Source organism: Calliopsis andreniformis, unplaced genomic scaffold (assembly GCF_051401765.1).
Source record: "Calliopsis andreniformis isolate RMS-2024a unplaced genomic scaffold, iyCalAndr_principal scaffold0089, whole genome shotgun sequence".
NCBI classification, from domain to species: domain Eukaryota; kingdom Metazoa; phylum Arthropoda; class Insecta; order Hymenoptera; family Andrenidae; genus Calliopsis; species Calliopsis andreniformis.
In genome coordinates this window covers 910,083-934,537 of record NW_027480498.1, presented here as the reverse complement: position 1 = coordinate 934,537, position 24,455 = coordinate 910,083, and positions in this window count along the sequence as shown.

The window sequence follows — 24,455 nt, the reverse complement described above, 5'->3', positions numbered from 1 at the left end:
TATGGCTTGGCTATGGCTGCAATGGCTATGGCAATGGCTACTATGGCCATGGCTATGACTGCTATGGTTATGGCTATGGCTGCTATAGCTATGGCTGCTAGGGCTATGGCTATGGCTGCTATTGCTCTGGCTGCTATGGCTATGGCAATGGTTATGGCTGCTATGGCTATGGCTGCTGTGGCTATGGCTGTGGCTGCTATGGCTGTGGTTGCGGCTGCTATGGCTATGGCTATGGCTGCTCTGGCTATGGCTATAGCTATGTCTGCTATGGCTGTGGCTGCTAGGGCTATGGCTGCTGTGGCTTTGGCTATGGCTACTATGCCTGTTATTGCTATGGCTATGGCTACTATGGCTATGGATACGGCTGCTCTGGCTATGGCTATAGCTATGTCTGCTATGGCTGTGGCTATAGCTCCCATGGCTATGCCTTTTGTGGCTATGGCTTCTATGGCTATCGCTATGGCTATGGCTGCTTTGGCTATGGCTTTAGCTGCATTGGCTGCTGTGGCTATGGCTGTATCTATGTCTGCTATGGCTGTTGCTATGGCTATGGCTGCTATGGAAATAGTTATGGCAGCAATGGCTATGGCTATGGCTGCTATGGCTATGGCAATGGCTACTATGGCTATGGTTATGACTGCTATGGCTATGGCTATGGCTGCTATGGCTATGGCAGCTATGGCTCTGGCCATGGCTGCTATGGCTATGGCTATGGCTGCTATGGCTATGGTTATGGCTATAGCTGCTATGGCTATGGCTATGGCTTCTATGGCTATGTCTATGGCTAAGGCTGCTATGGCTATTGCTATGGCTGCTTTGGATATGGCTATAGCTGCATTGGCTGCTGTGGCTATGGCTATGGCTGCATTGGCTATGGCTATAGCTGCATTCGCTGCTGTGGCTATGGCTATGTCTATGGCTGCTATGGCTGTGGCTCTGGCTGCTTTGTCTATGGCTATAGCTGCATTGTCTGCTGTGGCTATGTCAATGTCTATGGCTGCTATGGCTGTGGCTATGGCTATGGCTGCTATGGAAGTAGCTATGGCAGCTATGGCTATGGCTATGGCTGCTGTGGCTTTGGCTATGGCTACTATGGCTGTTATTGCTATGGCTATGGCTACTATGGCTATGGATACGGCTGCTCTGGCTATGGCTATAGCTATGTCTGCTATGGCTATGGCTATGGCTCCCATGGCTATGCCTTTTGTGGCTATGGCTTCTATGGCTATCGCTATGGCTATGGCTGCTTTGGCTATGGCTTTAGCTGCATTGGCTGCTGTGGCTATGGCTGTATCTATGTCTGCTATGGCTGTTGCTATGGCTATGGCTGCTATGGAAATAGTTATGGCAGCAATGGCTATGGCTATGGCTGCTATGGCTATGGCAATGGCTACTATGGCTATGGTTATGACTGCTATGGCTATGGCTATGGCTGCTATGGCTGTGGCTCTGGCTATGGCTGCTATGGATATAGCTATAGCAGCTATAGCTATGACTATGCCTGCTACGGATATAGCTATGGCAGGTATGGCTATGGCTATGGCTGATATGGCTATGTCTATGTCTATGGCTGCTATGGCTTTGGCTATGGCTGATATGTCTATGCCTACGTGTATGGCTGCTATGGCTATGGCAATGGCTACTATGGCCATGGCTATGACTGCTATGGCTATGGCTATGGCTGCTATAGCTATGGCTTCTAGGGCTATGGCTATGGCTGCTATTGCTCTGGCTGCAATGACTATGGAAATGGCTATGGCTGCTATGGCTATGGCTGCTGTGGCTATGGCTATGGCTGCTATGGCTGTGGTTACGGCTTCTATGGCTATGTCTATGGCTGCTCTGGCTATGGCTATGTCTGCTATGGCTATGGCTATGGCTGCTCTGGCTTTGGCTATCGCTACTATGGCTGTTATTGCTATGGCTATGGCTACTATGGCTATGGCTATCCCTGCTCTGGCTTTGGCTATGGCTACTATGGCTGTTATTGCTATGGCTATGGCTACTATGGCTATGGATACGGCTGCTCTGGCTATGGCTATGTCTATGTCTGCTATGGCTATGGCTATGGCTGCCATGGCTATGCCTTTTGTGGCTATGGCTTCTATGGCTATCGCTATGGCTATGGCTGCTTTGGCTATGGCTTTAGCTGCATTGGCTGCTGTGGCTATGGCTATGTCTATGGCTGCTATGGCTGTGGCTATGGCTATGGCTGCTATGGAAATAGCTATGGCAGCAATGGCTATGGCTATGTCTGCTATGGCTATGGCCATGGCTGCTATGGCCTCCATGGCCATGGCAATGGCTGCTATGGCTATGGCTATGGCTGCTATGACTATGGCTACGTCTGTGGCTGCTATGGCTATGGCTGCTATGGCTATGGCTATGGCTATGGCTATGGCTGCTATGGCTGTGGCTATGTCTATGGCTGCTATTGCTATGGCTATGGCTATGGCTGCTGTGGCTGTTGCTATGGCTGATATGGCTATGGCTATGGCTATGGCTGCTATGGCTATGGCTATGGCTACGGCTATGGCTGCTATGGCTATGGCTATGGCTATGGCTGCTATGGCTATGGCTATTGCTGCTATGGCTATGGCTATGGCTGCTATGGCTATGGCTATGGCTACGGCTATGGCTGCTATGGCTATGGCTATGTCTATGGCTGCTATGGCTATGGCTATTGCTGCTATGGCTATGGCTATGGCTACGGCCATGACTGCTATCGCCACCGTGGCTATGGCAATGCCTGCTATGGCTATGGCTATGGCTGGGGCTGCTATGGCTATGGCTTTTATGGCTATCGCTATGGGTATGACTGCTATGGCTATGGCTATGGCTGCTATTGCTATGTATGCTATGGCTATGGCAATGGCTATGGCTGCTATGGCTATGGCAGCTATGGCTCTGGCCATGGCTGCTATGGCTATGGCTATGGCTGCTATGGCTATGGTTATGGCTATAGCTGCTATGGCTATGGCTATGGCTTCTATGGCTATGTCTATGGCTAAGGCTGCTATGGCTATTGCTATGGCTGCTTTGGATATGGCTATAGCTGCATTGGCTGCTGTGGCTATGGCTATGGCTGCATTGGCTATGGCTATAGCTGCATTCGCTGCTGTGGCTATGGCTATGTCTATGGCTGCTATGGCTGTGACTCTGGCTGCTTTGTCTATGGCTATAGCTGCATCGTCTGCTGTGGCTATGTCAATGTCTATGGCTGCTATGGCTGTGGCTATGGCTATGGCTGCTATGGAAGTAGCTATGGCAGCTATGGCTATGGCTATGGCTGCTATGGCTATGGCTATGGCTATGGCTATGGCTGCTACGGCTATGGCAATGGCTGCTATGGCTATGGCAATGGCTGCTATGGCTATGGCTGCTATGGCTATGGATATGGCTGCTATGGCTATGGCAATGGCTGCTATGGCTATGGCTATGGCTGCGGCTGCAATGGCTATGGCTGCTTTGGCTATGGTTATGGCTGCTATGGCTATGGCTTTGGATATGGCTGGTATGGCCATGGACAAGGCTGCTATGGCTATTGCAATGGCTGCTATGGCAATGGCTATGGCTACGGCTATAGCTGCTAGGGCCACCATGGCTAAGGCAATGGCTGCTATGGCTATGGCTATGGCTGCTATGGCTATGGCAATGGCTATGGCTGCTATGGCTATGGCTTCAATGGCTATGGCTATGGCTATGGCTGCTATGGCTATGGCTGCTATGGCTACTATGGCTATGGCTATGGATTTGGCTGCTATGGCTGTGGCTATGGCTCGGCTGCTATTGAAACAGCTATGGCGGCTATGGCTAGGGCTATGGCTGCTATGGCTATGACTATGGCTATGGCTGCTGTGGCTGTGTCTATGGCTGCTGTGGCTGTGTCTATGGCTGGTATGGCTATGGCTTGGCTATGGCTGCTATGGCTATGGCTATGGCTGCTATGGCTATGGCTATGGCTTTTATGGCTATCGCTACGGCTATGACTGCTATGGCTATTGCTATGGCTATGTCTTCTATGGCTATCGCTATGGCTATGACTGCTGTGGCTATGGCTACGGCTGCTGTGGCTCTCGCTATGGCTGCTATGGCTATGGCTATGGCTAAGGCTGCTGTGGCTATGGCTATAGCTGCATTGGCTACGGCTATAGCTGCATTGGCTGCTGTGGCTATGGCTATGTCTATGGTTGCTATGGCTGTGGCTCTGGCTGCTTTGGCTATGGCTATAGCTGGATTGGCTGCTGTGGCTATGTCTGTGTCTATGGCTCCTATGGCTGTGGCTATCGCTATGGCTGCTATAGAAATAGCTATGGCGGCTAAGGCTATGGCTATGGCTGCAATGGCTATGGCTATGGGTATGGCTGCTGTGGCTATGGCAATGGCTGATATGGCAATGGCTATGGCTATGGCTGCTATGGCTATGGCTATGGCTTCGGCTATGTCTGCTATGGCTATGGTTATGGCTGCTATGACTATGGCTATGGGTATGGCTGCTATGGCAATGGCTTTGGCTGCTATGGCTGTGGCTATGGCTGCTATGGCTATGGCAATGGCTACTATGGCCATGGCTATGACTGCTATGGCTATGGCTATGGCTGCTGTGGTTGTGGCTATTGCTGATATGGCTATGGCTAAGGCTATGGCTGGTATGGCCATGGCCATGGCTGCTATGGCTATTGCTATGGCTCCTATGGCAATGGCTATGGCTACGTCTATGGCTGCTAGGGCCACCATGGCTAAGGCAATGGCTGCTATGGCTATGGCTATGGTTGCGGCTGCAATGGCTATGGCTGCTTTAGCTATGGTTATGGCTGCTATGGCTATGGCTATGGATATGGCTGCTACGGCAATGGCTACGACTGCTATGGCTAAGGCTATGGCTGCTGTGGCTTTGGCTATGGCTACTATGGCTGCTATGGCTATGGCTATGGCTGCTATGGCTATGGCTACGGATATGGCTGCTATGGCTACGGCTATGTCTGGTATGGCCATGGCTATGGCTGCTATGGCTATGGCTATGGCTGCTATGGCTTTGGCTATGGCTGCTACGGCTACTGCGATGACTGCTATGGCTATGGCTATGGCTATGGCTGCTATGGCTATGGCTATGGCTGCTATGGCTATGGCACTGGCTGCTATGACTATGGCTGCTATGGCTACTATGGCTATTGCTATGGCTATGGCTGCTATGGCTATGGTTATGGCTATGGCAGCTATGGCTATGGCTATGACTGCTATGGCTATGGCTATGGCTATGTCTGCTATGGCTATTGCTATGGCTATGGCTGCTATGGCTATGGCAATGGCTATGGCTGCTATGGCTGTGGCTTCTATGGCATTGGCTTCTATGGCTATCGCTATGGCTATGACTGCTATGGCTATGGCTATGGCTATGGCTATGGCTGCTATGCCTACGGCTTCTATCGCTATGGCTTTTATGGCTATCGCTATGGCTATGGCTGGTATGGCTATGGCTATGGCTATGGCTGCTATGGCTATGGCTATGGCCGCTATGGCTATGGCTGCTATGGCTATGGCAATGGCTATGGCTGCTATGGCTATGGCTTCTATGGCTATGGCTTTTATGGCTATCGCTATGGCTATGACTATTATGGCTATTGCTATGGCTATGGCTGCTATGGCTGTGGCTATGGCTATGGCTGCTAAGGAAATATCTATGGCGGCTATGGCTATGGCTATAGCTGCTATGGCTATGGCTATGGCTATGGCTGCTGTGGCTGTGGCTATTGCTGATATGGCTATGGCTAAGGCTATGGCTGCTATGGCTATGGCCGTGGCTGTTATGGCTATTGCTATGGCTGCTATGGCAATGGCTATGGCTACGGCTATGGCTGCTAGGGCCACCATGGCTAAGGCAATGGCTGCTATGGCTATGGCTATTGCTGCGGCTGCAATGGCTATGGCTGCTTTGGCTATGGTTATGGCTGCTATGGCTATGGCTATGGATATGGCTGCTATGGCTATGGCTGCATTGGCTATGGCTATAGCTGCATTGGCTGCTGTGGCTATGGCTATGTCTATGGCTGCTATGGCTGTGGCTCTGGCTGCTTTGTCTATGGCTATAGCTGCATTGGCTGCTGTGGCTATGTCTATGTCCATGGCTGCTATGGCTGTGGCTATGGCTATGGCTGCAATGGAAGTAGCTATGGTAGCTATGGCTATGGCTATGGCTGCTATGGCTATGGCTATGGCTATGGCTGCTATGGCTATGGCAATGATTGCTGTGGCTATGGCTATGGCTGCTATGGGTGTGGCTGCTATGGCTATGGCTATGGCTGCTATGGCTATGGCTGCTATAGCTATGGCTATGGCTATGGCTGCTATGGCTATGGCTTCTATGGCTATGGCTTTTATGGTTATCGCTATGGCTATGACTGCTATGGCTATTGCTATGGCTATGGCTGCTATGGCTACGGCAATGGCTATGTCTGCTATGGCTATGGCTATAGCTGCTATGGCTATGGTTGTGGTTGCAATGGCTATTGCGTCTATCTGCTATGGCTATGGCTGTTGATATGGCTTCTATGGCTATGTCTATGCCTAAGGCTGCTATGGCTTGGCTATGGCTGCTATGGCTATGGCTATAGCTGCATTGGCTGCTGTGGCTATGGCTATGTCTATGGCTGCTATGGCTGTGGTTATGGCTATGGCTTCTATGGAAATAACTATGGCGGATATCGCTATGGCTATAGCTGCATTGGCTGCTATGGCTATGGCTATGTCTATGGCTGATATGGCTATGGCTGGGGCTATGGCTGCTATGGCTATGGCCATGGCTGCTATGGCTATGGCTATCGCTGCGTCCCCTATGGCTATGGCTGCTATGGCTATGGCTATGGCCGCCATGACAGTGGCTACGCGTGCTATTGCTATGGCCGTGACTGGTTTGGCTATGGCAATAGCTGCTATGGCTATGGCTATGGCTATGGCTGCTATGGCTGTGGCAATGGCTATGGCTGCTATGGCTATGGCTTCTATGACTATGGCTATGGCTATGGCTGCTATGGCTATGGCTATGTCTGCTATGGCTATGGCTATGGCTACGGCTATGGCTGCTATGGCCACCATGGCTATGGCAATGGCTGCTATGGCTGTGGCTATGGCTATGGCTGCTATGGCTATGGCTATGGCTATGGCTGCTATGGCTTTGACTATGGCTGATATGGCTATGGCTATGGCTATGTCTGCTATGGCTATGGCAATGGCTACTATGGCTATGGTTATGACTGCTATGGCTATGGCTATGGATGCTGATGCTATGGTTATGGCAATAGCTGCTATGGCTATAGCTATGTCTGCTATGGCTATGGCTACGTCTGTGGCTGCTATGGCTATGGCTGCTATGGCTTTGGCTGTGGCTGCTATGGCTATGGCTATGGCTATGGCTATGGCTGCTATGGCTATGGCTATGTCTATGGCTGCTATGGCTACGGCTATGGCTATTGCTGCTATGGCTATGGCTATGGTTGCTATGGCTGTTGCGTCTATCTGCTATGGCTATGGCTATGGCTGCTATGGCCATTGCTGCTATGGCTACTATGGCTATGGCTATGGCTTTAGCTGCTATGGCTGCGGCTATGGCTGCTATAGCTATGGCTATGTCTGCTATTGCTATGGCTATGTCTACTATGGCTGCTATGGCTATGACTGAGGCTACTATGGCTATCGATACGGCTGATATGGCTATGGCTATGGCAGCTATGGCTATGGCTGCTATGGCTATGGCTATGTCTGCTATGGCTATGGTTATGGCTGCTATGACTATGGCTATGCGTATCGCTGCTATGGCTATGGCTTTGGCTGCTATGGCTATGGCTATGTCTGCTATGGCTACGGCAATGGCTACTATGGCCGTGGCTATGACTGCCGTGGCTATGGCTATGGCTGCTATGGCTGTGGGTATGGCTATAGCTGCTGTGGCTATGGCTATGGCTGCTATGGCTATGGCTGCTATGGCTATGGCTATGGCTGCTATGGCTATGTATGCTATGGCTATGGCAATGGCTATGGCTGCTATGGTTATAGCTGCTATGGCTATGGCTATGGCTGCTGTGGCTATGGCTGCTATGGCTATGGCAATGGCTACGGCTGCTATGGCTGTGGCTTCTATGGCATTGGCTTCTATGGCTATCGCTATGGCTATGACTGCTATGGCTATGGCTATGGCTATGGCTATGGCTGCTATGCCTATGGCTTCTATCGCTATGGCTTTTATGGCTATCGCTATGGCTATGGCTGCTATGGCTATGGCTATGGCTATGGCTGCTATGGCTATGGCCATGGCTGCTATGGCTATGGCTATGGCTGCTATGTCTACGTCTGCTATGGCTGTGGCTATCGCTGCGTCTCCTATGGCTGTGGCTGCTATGGCTATGGCTGTGGCCGCCATGACAATGGCTACGTGTGCTATTGCTATGGCCGTGACTGGTTTGGCTATGGCAATAGCTGCTATGGCTATGGCTATGGCTATGGCTGCTATGGCTATGGCAATGGCTATGGCTGCTATGGCTATGGCTTCTATGGCTGTGGCTATGGCTATGGCTGCTATGGCTATGGTTATGGCTATGGCTGCTATGGCCATGCGTATGGCTGCTATGGATATCGCTATGGCTATGGCTATGGCTGCTATGGCTATGACTATGTATGCTATGGCTATGCCCATGGCTGCTATGGCTATGCCTATGGCTTCTATGGCTATCGCTATGGCTATGACTGCTGTGGCTATGGCTACGGCTGCTGTGGCTCACGCTATGGCTGCTATGGCTATGGCTATGGCTAAGGCTGCTGTGGCTATGTCTATGACTGCTACGGCTGTGGCTCTGGCTGCTTTGGCTATTTCTATAGCTTGATTGGCTGCTGTGGCTATGTCTATGTCTATGGCTGCTATGGCTGTGGCTATCGCTATGGCTGCTATTGAAATAGCTATGGCGGCTAAGGCTATGGCTGTGGCTGCAATGGCTATGGCTATGGGTATGGCTGTTGTGGCTATGGCAATGGCTGATATGGCAATGGGTATGGCTATGGCTGCTATGGCTATGGCTATGGCTTCGGCTATGTCTGCTATGGCTATGGTTATGGCTGCTATGACTATGGCTATGCCTCGGCTGCTATGGCTATGGCTTTTATGGCTATCGCTACGGCTATGACTGCTATGGCTATTGCTATGGCTATGGCTGCTATGGCTATGGCTATGGCTATGTCTATGGCTATGGCTGCTATGGCTATGGCACTGGCTGCTATAGCTATTGCTGCTGTGGCTACTATGGCTATTGCTATGGCTATGGCTGCTATGGCTATGGTTATGGCTATGGCTGCTATGGCTATGGCTATGGCTGTGGCTGCTATGGCTATGGCTATGTCTGCTATGGCCATTGCTGCTATGGCTATGGCTGCTATGGCTATGTATGCTATGGCTATGGCTATGGCTATGGCTGCTATGGCTATGTATGCTGTGGCTATGGCCATGGCTGCTATGGCTATGCCTATGGCTGCTATGGCTGTCGCTATGGCTACTGCTATGGCTGCTATGGCTATGGCTATAGCTACATTGGCTGCTGTGGCTATGGCTATGTGTATAGCTGCTATGGCTGTGGCTATGGCTCGTCTGCTATGGAAATAGCTATGGCGGCTATGGCTAGGGCTATGGCTGCTATGGCTATGACTATGGCTATTGCTGCTGTGGCTGTGGCTATGGCTGATATGGCTATGACTATGGCTACGGCTGCTATGGCTATGGCTATGTCTGCTGTGGCTATGGCTATGTCTACTATGGCTGCTATGGCTATGACTATGGCTACTATGGCTATGGATCCGGCTGCTATGGCTATGGCTATGGCTGCTGTGGCTATGGCTGCTATGGCTATGGCTATGGCTGCTTTGGCTATGGCTGTAGCTGCATTGGCTGCTGTGGCTATGGCTATGTATATGGCTGGTATGGCTGTGGCTATCGCTATGTCTGCTATAGAATTAGCTATGGCGGCTAAGGCTATGGCTATGGCTGCAATGGCTATGGCTATGGGTACGGCTGCTGTGGCTATTGCAATTGCTGATATGGCTATGGCTATGGCTATGGCTGCTATGGCTATGGCTATGGCTGCGGCTGCTATGGCTATGGCTTTTATGGCTGTGGCTATGGCTATGGCTACTATGGCTATGGTTATGGCTATGGCTGCTATGGCCATGCCTATGGCTGCTATGGATATCGCTATGGCTATGGCTATGGCTGCTATGGCTATGGCTATGTATGCTATGGCTATGCCCATGGCTGCTATGGCTATGCCTATGGCTTCTATGGCTATCGCTATGGCTATGACTGCTGTGGCTATGGCTACGGCTGCTGTGGCTCACGCTATGGCTGCTATGGCTATGGCTATGGCTAAGGCTGCTGTGGCTATGTTTATGACTGCTACGGCTGTGGCTCTGGCTGCTTTGGCTATTTCTATAGCTTGATTGGCTGCTGTGGCTATGTCTATGTCTATGGCTGCTATGGCTGTGGCTATCGCTATGGCTGCTATAGAAATAGCTATGGCGGCTAAGGCTATGGCTATGGCTGCAATGGCTATGGCTATGGGTATGGCTGTTGTGGCTATGGCAATGGCTGATATGGCAATGGGTATGGCTATGTCTGCTATGGCTATGGCTATGGCTGTGGCTGCTATGGCTATGGCTATGTCTGCTATGGCCATTGCTGCTATGGCTATGGCTGCTATGGCTATGTATGCTATGGCTATGGCTATGGCTATGGCTGCTATGGCTATGTATGCTATGGCTATGGCCATGGCTGCTATGGCTATGCCTATGGCTGCTATGGCTGTCGCTATGGCTACTGCTATGGCTGCTATGGCTATGGCTATAGCTACATTGGCTGCTGTGGCTATGGCTATGTGTATAGCTGCTATGGCTGTGGCTATGGCTCGGCTGCAATAGAAATAGCTATGGCGGCTATGGCTAGGGCTATGGCTGCTATGGCTATGACTATGGCTATTGCTGCTGTGGCTGTGGCTATGGCTGATATGGCTATGACTATGGCTACGGCTGCTATGGCTATGGCTATCTCTGCTGTGGCTATGGCTATGTCTACTATGGCTGCTATGGCTATGACTATGGCTACTATGGCTATGGATACAGCTGCTATGGCTATGGCTATGGCTGCTATGGCTATGGCTGCTATGGCTATGGCTATGGCTGCTTTGGCTATGGCTGTAGCTGCATTGGCTGCTGTGGCTATGGCTATGTATATGGCTGGTATGGCTGTGGCTATCGCTATGTCTGCTATAGAATTAACTATGGCGGCTAAGGCTATGGCTATGGCTGCAATGGCTATGGCTATGGGTATGGCTGCTGTGGCTATTGCAATCGCTGATATGGCTATGGTTATGGCTATGGCTATGACTGCAGTGGCTATGGCTATGGCTATGGCTGCTATGGCTATTGCTATGGCTATGGCTGCTGTGGCTATGGCTATGGCTGCCATGGCTATGGCTATAGCTATGGCTGGTATGGCTATGGCTATGTCTGCTTTGGCTATGGCTATAGCAGCATTGGCTGCTGTGTCTATGGCTATGTCTATGGCTGCTATGGCTGTGGCTCTGGCTATGGCTGCTATGGATATAGCTATGGCAGCTATGGCTATGGCTATGCCTGCTATGGATATAGCTATGGCAGCTATGGCTAAGGCTATGGCTGCTATGGCTATGGCTATGGCTATGTCTGCTATGGCTTTGGCTACGGCTGATATGGCTATGGCTATAGCTACATTGGCTGCTGTGGCTATGGCTATGTGTACAGCTGGTATGGCTGTGGCTATGGCTCGGCTGCTATGGAAATAGCTATGGCGGCTATGGCTAGGGCTATGGCTGCTATGGCTATGGCTATGGCTATGGCTGCTGTGGCTCTGCCTATGGCTGCTATGGCTATGGCTATGGGTATGGCTGCTATGGCTATGGCAATGGCTACTATGGCCATGGCTATGACTGCTATGGTTATGGCTATGGCTGCTATAGCTATGGCTGCTAGGGCTATGGCTATGGCTGCTATTGCTCTGGCTGCTATGGCTATGGCAATGGTTATGGCTGCTATGGCTATGGCTGCTGTGGCTATGGCTGTGGCTGCTATGGCTGTGGTTGCGGCTGCTATGGCTATGGCTATGGCTGCTCTGGCTATGGCTATGGCTGCTATGGCTATGGCTATGGCTGCTGTGGCTTTGGCTATGGCTACTATGGCTGTTATTGCTATGGCTATGGCTACTATGGCTATGGATACGGCTGCTCTGGCTATGGCTATAGCTATGTCTGCTATGGCTGTGGCTATGGCTCCCATGGCTATGCCTTTTGTGGCTATGGCTTCTATGGCTATCGCTATGGCTATGGCTGCTTTGGCTATGGCTTTAGCTGCATTGGCTGCTGTGGCTATGGCTGTATCTATGTCTGCTATGGCTGTTGCTATGGCTATGGCTGCTATGGAAATAGTTATGGCAGCAATGGCTATGGCTATGGCTGCTATGGCTATGGCAATGGCTACTATGGCTATGGTTATGACTGCTATGGCTATGGCTATGGCTGCTATGGCTGTGGCTCTGGCTATGGCTGCTATGGATATAGCTATAGCAGCTATAGCTATGACTATGCCTGCTATGGATATAGCTATGGCAGGTATGGCTATGGCTATGGCTGATATGGCTATGTCTATGTCTATGGCTGCTATGGCTTTGGCTATGGCTGATATGTCTATGCCTACGTGTATGGCTGCTATGGCTATGGCAATGGCTACTATGGCCATGGCTATGACTGCTATGGCTATGGCTATGGCTGCTATAGCTATGGCTTCTAGGGCTATGGCTATGGCTGCTATTGCTCTGGCTGCAATGACTATGGAAATGGCTATGGCTGCTATGGCTATGGCTGCTGTGGCTATGGCTATGGCTGCTATGGCTGTGGTTACGGCTTCTATGGCTATGTCTATGGCTGCTCTGGCTATGGCTATGTCTGCTATGGCTATGGCTATGGCTGCTCTGGCTTTGGCTATCGCTACTATGGCTGTTATTGCAATGGCTATGGCTACTATGGCTATGGCTATCCCTGCTCTGGCTTTGGCTATGGCTACTATGGCTGTTATTGCTATGGCTATGGCTACTATGGCTATGGATACGGCTGCTCTGGCTACGGCTATGTCTATGTCTGCTATGGCTATGGCTATGGCTGCCATGGCTATGCCTTTTGTGGCTATGGCTTCTATGGCTATCGCTATGGCTATGGCTGCTTTGGCTATGGCTTTAGCTGCATTGGCTGCTGTGGCTATGGCTATGTCTATGGCTGCTATGGCTGTGGCTGTTGCTATGGCTGATATGGCTATGGCTATGGCTATGGCTGCTATGGCTATGGCTATGGCTACGGCTATGGCTGCTATGGCTATGGCTATGGCTATGGCTGCTATGGCTATGGCTATTGCTGCTATGGCTATGGCTATGGCTGCTATGGCTATGGCTATGGCTACGGCTATGGCTGCTATGGCTATGGCTATGTCTATGGCTGCTATGGCTATGGCTATTGCTGCTATGGCTATGGCTATGGCTACGGCCATGACTGCTATCGCCACCGTGGCTATGGCAATGCCTGCTATGGCTATGGCTATGGCTGGGGCTGCTATGGCTATGGCTTTTATGGCTATCGCTATGGGTATGACTGCTATGGCTATGGCTATGGCTGCTATTGCTATGTATGCTATGGCTATGGCAATGGCTATGGCTGCTATGGCTATGGCAGCTATGGCTCTGGCCATGGCTGCTATGGCTATGGCTATGGCTGCTATGGCTATGGTTATGGCTATAGCTGCTATGGCTATGGCTATGGCTTCTATGGCTATGTCTATGGCTAAGGCTGCTATGGCTATTGCTATGGCTGCTTTGGATATGGCTATAGCTGCATTGGCTGCTGTGGCTATGGCTATGGCTGCATTGGCTATGGCTATAGCTGCATTCGCTGCTGTGGCTATGGCTATGTCTATGGCTGCTATGGCTGTGGCTCTGGCTGCTTTGTCTATGGCTATAGCTGCATTGTCTGCTGTGGCTATGTCAATGTCTATGGCTGCTATGGCTGTGGCTATGGCTATGGCTGCTATGGAAGTAGCTATGGCAGCTATGGCTATGGCTATGGCTGCTATGGCTATGGCTATGGCTATGGCTATGGCTGCCACGGCTATGGCAATGGCTGCTATGGCTATGGCAATGGCTGCTATGGCTATGGCTGCTATGGCTATGGATATGGCTGCTATGGCTATGGCAATGGCTGCTATGGCTATGGCTATGGCTGCGGCTGCAATGGCTATGGCTGCTTTGGCTATGGTTATGGCTGCTATGGCTATGGCTTTGGATATGGCTGGTATGGCCATGGACAAGGCTGCTATGGCTATTGCAATGGCTGCTATGGCAATGGCTATGGCTACGGCTATAGCTGCTAGGGCCACCATGGCTAAGGCAATGGCTGCTATGGCTATGGCTATGGCTGCTATGGCTATGGCAATGGCTATGGCTGCTATGGCTATGGCTTCAATGGCTATGGCTATGGCTATGGCTGCTATGGCTATGGCTGCTATGGCTACTATGGCTATGGCTATGGATTTGGCTGCTATGGCTGTGGCTATGGCTCGGCTGCTATGGAAACAGCTATGGCTGCTATGGCTATGACTATGGCTATGGCTGCTGTGGCTGTGTCTATGGCTGCTGTGGCTGTGTCTATGGCTGGTATGGCTATGGCTTGGCTATGGCTGCTATGGCTATGGCTATGGCTGCTATGGCTATGGCTATGGCTTTTATGGCTATCGCTACGGCTATGACTGCTATGGCTATTGCTATGGCTATGTCTTCTATGGCTATCGCTATGGCTATGACTGCTGTGGCTATGGCTACGGCTGCTGTGGCTCTCGCTATGGCTGCTATGGCTATGGCTATGGCTAAGGCTGCTGTGGCTATGGCTATAGCTGCATTGGCTACGGCTATAGCTGCATTGGCTGCTGTGGCTATGGCTATGTCTATGGTTGCTATGGCTGTGGCTCTGGCTGCTTTGGCTATGGCTATAGCTGGATTGGCTGCTGTGGCTATGTCTGTGTCTATGGCTCCTATGGCTGTGGCTATCGCTATGGCTGCTATAGAAATAGCTATGGCGGCTAAGGCTATGGCTATGGCTGCAATGGCTATGGCTATGGGTATGGCTGCTGTGGCTATGGCAATGGCTGATATGGCAATGGCTATGGCTATGGCTGCTATGGCTATGGCTATGGCTTCGGCTATGTCTGCTATGGCTATGGTTATGGCTGCTATGACTATGGCTATGGGTATGGCTGCTATGGCAATGGCTTTGGCTGCTATGGCTGTGGCTATGGCTGCTATGGCTATGGCAATGGCTACTATGGCCATGGCTATGACTGCTATGGCTATGGCTATGGCTGCTGTGGTTGTGGCTATTGCTGATATGGCTATGGCTAAGGCTATGGCTGGTATGGCCATGGCCATGGCTGCTATGGCTATTGCTATGGCTCCTATGGCAATGGCTATGGCTACGTCTATGGCTGCTAGGGCCACCATGGCTAAGGCAATGGCTGCTATGGCTATGGCTATGGCTGCGGCTGCAATGGCTATGGCTGCTTTAGCTATGGTTATGGCTGCTATGGCTATGGCTATGGATATGGCTGCTACGGCAATGGCTACGACTGCTATGGCTAAGGCTATGGCTGCTGTGGCTTTGGCTATGGCTACTATGGCTGCTATGGCTATGGCTATGGCTGCTATGGCTATGGCTACGGATATGGCTGCTATGGCTACGGCTATGTCTGGTATGGCCATGGCTATGGCTGCTATGGCTATGGCTATGGCTGCGGCTGCAATGGCTATGGCTGCTTTGGCTATGGTTATGGCTGCTATGGCTATGGCTATGGATATGGCTGCTATGGCTATGGCTGCATTGGCTATGGCTATAGCTGCATTGGCTGCTGTGGCTATGGCTATGTCTATGGCTGCTATGGCTGTGGCTCTGGCTGCTTTGTCTATGGCTATAGCTGCATTGGCTGCTGTGGCTATGTCTATGTCCATGGCTGCTATGGCTGTGGCTATGGCTATGGCTGCAATGGAAGTAGCTATGGTAGCTATGGCTATGGCTATGGCTGCTATGGCTATGGCTATGGCTATGGCTGCTATGGCTATGGCAATGATTGCTATGGCTATGGCTATGGCTGCTATGGGTGTGGCTGCTATGGCTATGGCTATGGCTGCTATGGCTATGGCTGCTATGGCTATGGCTATGGCTGCTTTCGCCAGGGCTATAGCTGCATTGGCTGCTGTGGCTATGGCTATGTCTATGGCTGCTATGGCTGTGGCCCTGGCTATGGCTGCTATGGCTACGGCAATGGCTATGTCTGGTATGGCTATGGCTATAGCTGCTATGGCTATGGTTGTGGTTGCAATGGCTATTGCGTCTATCTGCTATGGCTATGGCTGTTGATATGGCTTCTATGGCTATGTCTATGCCTAAGGCTGCTATGGCTTGGCTATGGCTGCTATGGCTATGGCTATAGCTGCATTGGCTGCTGTGGCTATGGCTATGTCTATGGCTGCTATGGCTGTGGTTATGGCTATGGCTTCTATGGAAATAACTATGGCGGATATCGCTATGGCTATAGCTGCATTGGCTGCTATGGCTATGGCCATGTCTATGGCTGATATGGCTATGGCTAAGGCTATGGCTGCTATGGCTATGGCCATGGCTGCTATGGCTATGGCTATGGCTGCTATGTCTACGTCTGCAATGGCTATGGCTATCGCTGCGTCCCCTATGGCTATGGCTGCTATGGCTATGGCTATGGCCGCCATGACAATGGCTACGCGTGCTATTGCTATGGCCGTGACTGGTTTGGCTATGGCAATAGCTGCTATGGCTATGGCTATGGCTATGGCTGCTATGGCTGTAGCAATGGCTATGGCTGCTATGGCTATGGCTTCTATGACTATGGCTATGGCTATGGCTGCTATGGCTATGGCTATGTCTGCTATGGCTATGGCTATGGCTACGGCTATGGCTGCTATGGCCACCATGGCTATGGCAATGGCTGCTATGGCTGTGGCTATGGCTATGGCTGCTATGGCTATGGCTATGGCTATGGCTGCTATGGCTTTGACTATGGCTGATATGGCTATGGCTATGGCTATGTCTGCTATGGCTATGGCAATGGCTACTATGGCTATGGTTATGACTGCTATGGCTATGGCTATGGATGCTGATGCTATGGTTATGGCAATAGCTGCTATGGCTATAGCTATGTCTGCTATGGCTATGGCTACGTCTGTGGCTGCTATGGCTATGGCTGCTATGGCTTTGGCTGTGGCTGCTATGGCTATGGCTATGGCTATGGCTATGGCTGCTATGGCTATGGCTATGTCTATGGCTGCTATGGCTACGGCTATGGCTATTGCTGCTATGGCTATGGCTATGGTTGCTATGGCTGTTGCGTCTATCTGCTATGGCTATGGCTATGGCTGCTATGGCCATTGCTGCTATGGCTACTATGGCTATGGCTATGGCTTTAGCTGCTATGGCTGCGGCTATGGCTGCTATAGCTATGGCTATGTCTGCTATTGCTATGGCTATGTCTACTATGGCTGCTATGGCTATGACTGAGGCTACTATGGCTATCGATACGGCTGATATGGCTATGGCTATGGCAGCTATGGCTATGGCTGCTATGGCTATGGCTATGTCTGCTATGGCTATGGTTATGGCTGCTATGACTATGGCTATGCGTATCGCTGCTATGGCTATGGCTTTGGCTGCTATGGCTATGGCTATGTCTGCTATGGCTATGGCAATGGCTACTATGGCCGTGGCTATGACTGCTATGGCTATGGCTATGGCTGCTATGGCTGTGGGTATGGCTATAGCTGCTGTGGCTATGGCTATGGCTGCTATGGCTATGGCTGCTATGGCTATGGCTATGGCTGCTATGGCTATGTATGCTATGGCTATGGCAATGGCTATGGCTGCTATGGTTATAGCTGCTATGGCTATGGCTATGGCTGCTGTGGCTATGGCTGCTATGGCTATGGCAATGGCTACGGCTGCTATGGCTGTGGCTTCTATGGCATTGGCTTCTATGGCTATCGCTATGGCTATGACTGCTATGGCTATGGCTATGGCTATGGCTATGGCTGCTATGCCTATGGCTTCTATCGCTATGGCTTTTATGGCTATCGCTATGGCTATGGCTGCTATGGCTATGGCTATGGCTATGGCTGCTATGGCTATGGCCATGGCTGCTATGGCTATGGCTATGGCTGCTATGTCTACGTCTGCTATGGCTGTGGCTATCGCTGCGTCTCCTATGGCTGTGGCTGCTATGGCTATGGCTGTGGCCGCCATGACAATGGCTACGTGTGCTATTGCTATGGCCGTGACTGGTTTGGCTATGGCAATAGCTGCTATGGCTATGGCTATGGCTATGGCTTCTATGGCTATCGCTATGGCTATGACTGCTGTGGCTATGGCTACGGCTGCTGTGGCTCACGCTATGGCTGCTATGGCTATGGCTATGGCTAAGGCTGCTGTGGCTATGTCTATGACTGCTACGGCTGTGGCTCTGGCTGCTTTGGCTATTTCTATAGCTTGATTGGCTGCTGTGGCTATGTCTATGTCTATGGCTGCTATGGCTGTGGCTATCGCTATGGCTGCTATTGAAATAGCTATGGCGGCTAAGGCTATGGCTGTGGCTGCAATGGCTATGGCTATGGGTATGGCTGTTGTGGCTATGGCAATGGCTGATATGGCAATGGGTATGGCTATGGCTGCTATGGCTATGGCTATGGCTTCGGCTATGTCTGCTATGGCTATGGTTATGGCTGCTATGACTATGGCTATGCCTCGGCTGCTATGGCTATGGCTTTTATGGCTATCGCTACGGCTATGACTGCTATGGCTATTGCTATGGCTATGGCTGCTATGGCTATGGCTATGGCTATGTCTATGGCTATGGCTGCTATGGCTATGGCACTGGCTGCTATAGCTATGGCTGCTGTGGCTACTATGGCTATTGCTATGGCTATGGCTGCTATGGCTATGGTTATGGCTATGGCTGCTATGGCTATGGCTATGGCTGTGGCTGCTATGGCTATGGCTATGTCTGCTATGGCCATTGCTGCTATGGCTATGGCTGCTATGGCTATGTATGCTATGGCTATGGCTATGGCTATGGCTGCTATGGCTATGTATGCTGTGGCTATGGCCATGGCTGCTATGGCTATGCCTATGGCTGCTATGTCTGTCGCTATGGCTACTGCTATGGCTGCTATGGCTATGGCTATAGCTACATTGGCTGCTGTGGCTATGGCTATGTGTATAGCTGCTATGGCTGTGGCTATGGCTCGTCTGCTATGGAAATAGCTATGGCGGCTATGGCTAGGGCTATGGCTGCTATGGCTATGACTATGGCTATTGCTGCTGTGGCTGTGCCTATGGCTGATATGGCTATGACTATGGCTACGGCTGCTATGGCTATGGCTATGTCTGCTGTGGCTATGGCTATGTCTACTATGGCTGCTATGGCTATGACTATGGCTACTATGGCTATGGATCCGGCTGCTATGGCTATGGCTATGGCTGCTGTGGCTATGGCTGCTATGGCTATGGCTATGGCTGCTTTGGCTATGGCTGTAGCTGCATTGGCTGCTGTGGCTATGGCTATGTATATGGCTGGTATGGCTGTGGCTATCGCTATGTCTGCTATAGAATTAGCTATGGCGGCTAAGGCTATGGCTATGGCTGCAATGGCTATGGCTATGGGTACGGCTGCTGTGGCTATTGCAATTGCTGATATGGCTATGGCTATGGCTATGGCTGCTATGGCTATGGCTATGGCTGCGGCTGCTATGGCTAAGGCTTTTATGGCTGTGGCTATGGCTATGGCTGCTATGGCTATGGTTATGGCTATGGCTGCTATGGCCATGCCTATGGCTGCTATGGATATCGCTATGGCTATGGCTATGGCTGCTATGGCTATGGCTATGTATGCTATGGCTATGCCCATGGCTGCTATGGCTATGCCTATGGCTTCTATGGCTATCGCTATGGCTATGACTGCTGTGGCTATGGCTACGGCTGCTGTGGCTCACGCTATGGCTGCTATGGCTATGGCTATGGCTAAGGCTGCTGTGGCTATGTTTATGACTGCTACGGCTGTGGCTCTGGCTGCTTTGGCTATTTCTATAGCTTGATTGGCTGCTGTGGCTATGTCTATGTCTATGGCTGCTATGGCTGTGGCTATCGCTATGGCTGCTATAGAAATAGCTATGGCGGCTAAGGCTATGGCTATGGCTGCAATGGCTATGGCTATGGGTATGGCTGTTGTGGCTATGGCAATGGCTGATATGGCAATGGGTATGGCTATGTCTGCTATGGCTATGGCTATGGCTGTGGCTGCTATGGCTATGGCTATGTCTGCTATGGCCATTGCTGCTATGGCTATGGCTGCTATGGCTATGTATGCTATGGCTATGGCTATGGCTATGGCTGCTATGGCTATGTATGCTATGGCTATGGCCATGGCTGCTATGGCTATGCCTATGGCTGCTATGGCTGTCGCTATGGCTACTGCTATGGCTGCTATGGCTATGGCTATAGCTACATTGGCTGCTGTGGCTATGGCTATGTGTATAGCTGCTATGGCTGTGGCTATGGCTCGGCTGCAATAGAAATAGCTATGGCGGCTATGGCTAGGGCTATGGCTGCTATGGCTATGACTATGGCTATTGCTGCTGTGGCTGTGGCTATGGCTGATATGGCTATGACTATGGCTACGGCTGCTATGGCTATGGCTATCTCTGCTGTGGCTATGGCTATGTCTACTATGGCTGCTATGGCTATGACTATGGCTACTATGGCTATGGATACAGCTGCTATGGCTATGGCTATGGCTGCTATGGCTATGGCTGCTATGGCTATGGCTATGGCTGCTTTGGCTATGGCTGTAGCTGCATTGGCTGCTGTGGCTATGGCTATGTATATGGCTGGTATGGCTGTGGCTATCGCTATGTCTGCTATAGAATTAACTATGGCGGCTAAGGCTATGGCTATGGCTGCAATGGCTATGGCTATGGGTATGGCTGCTGTGGCTATTGCAATCGCTGATATGGCTATGGTTATGGCTATGGCTATGACTGCAGTGGCTATGGCTATGGCTATGGCTGCTATGGCTATTGCTATGGCTATGGCTGCTGTGGCTATGGCTATGGCTGCCATGGCTATGGCTATAGCTATGGCTGGTATGGCTATGGCTATGTCTGCTTTGGCTATGGCTATAGCAGCATTGGCTGCTGTGTCTATGGCTATGTCTATGGCTGCTATGGCTGTGGCTCTGGCTATGGCTGCTATGGATATAGCTATGGCAGCTATGGCTATGGCTATGCCTGCTATGGATATAGCTATGGCAGCTATGGCTAAGGCTATGGCTGCTATGGCTATGGCTATGGCTATGTCTGCTATGGCTTTGGCTACGGCTGATATGGCTATGGCTATAGCTACATTGGCTGCTGTGGCTATGGCTATGTGTACAGCTGGTATGGCTGTGGCTATGGCTCGGCTGCTATGGAAATAGCTATGGCGGCTATGGCTAGGGCTATGGCTGCTATGGCTATGGCTATGGCTATGGCTGCTGTGGCTCTGCCTATGGCTGCTATGGCTATGGCAATGGCTACTATGGCCATGGCTATGACTGCTATGGTTATGGCTATGGCTGCTATAGCTATGGCTGCTAGGGCTATGGCTATGGCTGCTATTGCTCTGGCTGCTATGGCTATGGCAATGGTTATGGCTGCTATGGCTATGGCTGCTGTGGCTATGGCTGTGGCTGCTATGGCTGTGGTTGCGGCTGCTATGGCTATGGCTATGGCTGCTCTGGCTATGGCTATGGCTGCTATGGCTATGGCTATGGCTGCTGTGGCTTTGGCTATGGCTACTATGGCTGTTATTGCTATGGCTATGGCTACTATGGCTATGGATACGGCTGCTCTGGCTATGGCTATAGCTATGTCTGCTATGGCTGTGGCTATGGCTCCCATGGCTATGCCTTTTGTGGCTATGGCTTCTATGGCTATCGCTATGGCTATGGCTGCTTTGGCTATGGCTTTAGCTGCATTGGCTGCTGTGGCTATGGCTGTATCTATGTCTGCTATGGCTGTTGCTATGGCTATGGCTGCTATGGAAATAGTTATGGCAGCAATGGCTATGGCTATGGCTGCTATGGCTATGGCAATGGCTACTATGGCTATGGTTATGACTGCTATGGCTATGGCTATGGCTGCTATGGCTGTGGCTCTGGCTATGGCTGCTATGGATATAGCTATAGCAGCTATAGCTATGACTATGCCTGCTATGGATATAGCTATGGCAGGTATGGCTATGGCTATGGCTGATATGGCTATGTCTATGTCTATGGCTGCTATGGCTTTGGCTATGGCTGATATGTCTATGCCTACGTGTATGGCTGCTATGGCTATGGCAATGGCTACTATGGCCATGGCTATGACTGCTATGGCTATGGCTATGGCTGCTATAGCTATGGCTTCTAGGGCTATGGCTATGGCTGCTATTGCTCTGGCTGCAATGACTATGGAAATGGCTATGGCTGCTATGGCTATGGCTGCTGTGGCTATGGCTATGGCTGCTATGGCTGTGGTTACGGCTTCTATGGCTATGTCTATGGCTGCTCTGGCTATGGCTATGTCTGCTATGGCTATGGCTATGGCTGCTCTGGCTTTGGCTATCGCTACTATGGCTGTTATTGCTATGGCTATGGCTACTATGGCTATGGCTATCCCTGCTCTGGCTTTGGCTATGGCTACTATGGCTGTTATTGCTATGGCTATGGCTACTATGGCTATGGATACGGCTGCTCTGGCTATGGCTATGTCTATGTCTGCTATGGCTATGGCTATGGCTGCCATGGCTATGCCTTTTGTGGCTATGGCTTCTATGGCTATCGCTATGGCTATGGCTGCTTTGGCTATGGCTTTAGCTGCATTGGCTGCTGTGGCTATGGCTATGTCTATGGCTGCTATGGCTGTGGCTATGGCTATGGCTGCTATGGAAATAGCTATGGCAGCAATGGCTATGGCTATGTCTGCTATGGCTATGGCCATGGCTGCTATGGCCTCCATGGCCATGGCAATGGCTGCTATGGCTATGGCTATGGCTGCTATGACTATGGCTACGTCTGTGGCTGCTATGGCCATGGCTGCTATGGCTATGGCTGCTATGGCTATGGCTATGGCTATGGCTATGGCTGCTATGGCTGTGGCTATGTCTATGGCTGCTATTGCTATGGCTATGGCTATGGCTGCTGTGGCTGTTGCTATGGCTGATATGGCTATGGCTATGGCTATGGCTGCTATGGCTATGGCTATGGCTACGGCTATGGCTGCTATGGCTATGGCTATGGCTATGGCTGCTATGGCTATGGCTATTGCTGCTATGGCTATGGCTATGGCTGCTATGGCTATGGCTATGGCTACGGCTATGGCTGCTATGGCTATGGCTATGTCTATGGCTGCTATGGCTATGGCTATTGCTGCTATGGCTATGGCTATGGCTACGGCCATGACTGCTATCGCCACCGTGGCTATGGCAATGCCTGCTATGGCTATGGCTATGGCTGGGGCTGCTATGGCTATGGCTTTTATGGCTATCGCTATGGGTATGACTGCTATGGCTATGGCTATGGCTGCTATTGCTATGTATGCTATGGCTATGGCAATGGCTATGGCTGCTATGGCTATGGCAGCTATGGCTCTGGCCATGGCTGCTATGGCTATGGCTATGGCTGCTATGGCTATGGTTATGGCTATAGCTGCTATGGCTATGGCTATGGCTTCTATGGCTATGTCTATGGCTAAGGCTGCTATGGCTATTGCTATGGCTGCTTTGGATATGGCTATAGCTGCATTGGCTGCTGTGGCTATGGCTATGGCTGCATTGGCTATGGCTATAGCTGCATTCGCTGCTGTGGCTATGGCTATGTCTATGGCTGCTATGGCTGTGGCTCTGGCTGCTATGTCTATGGCTATAGCTGCATTGTCTGCTGTGGCTATGTCAATGTCTATGGCTGCTATGGCTGTGGCTATGGCTATGGCTGCTATGGAAGTAGCTATGGCAGCTATGGCTATGGCTATGGCTGCTATGGCTATGGCTATGGCTATGGCTATGGCTGCTACGGCTATGGCAATGGCTGCTATGGCTATGGCAATGGCTGCTATGGCTATGGCTGCTATGGCTATGGATATGGCTGCTATGGCTATGGCAATGGCTGCTATGGCTATGGCTATGGCTGCGGCTGCAATGGCTATGGCTGCTTTGGCTATGGTTATGGCTGCTATGGCTATGGCTTTGGATATGGCTGGTATG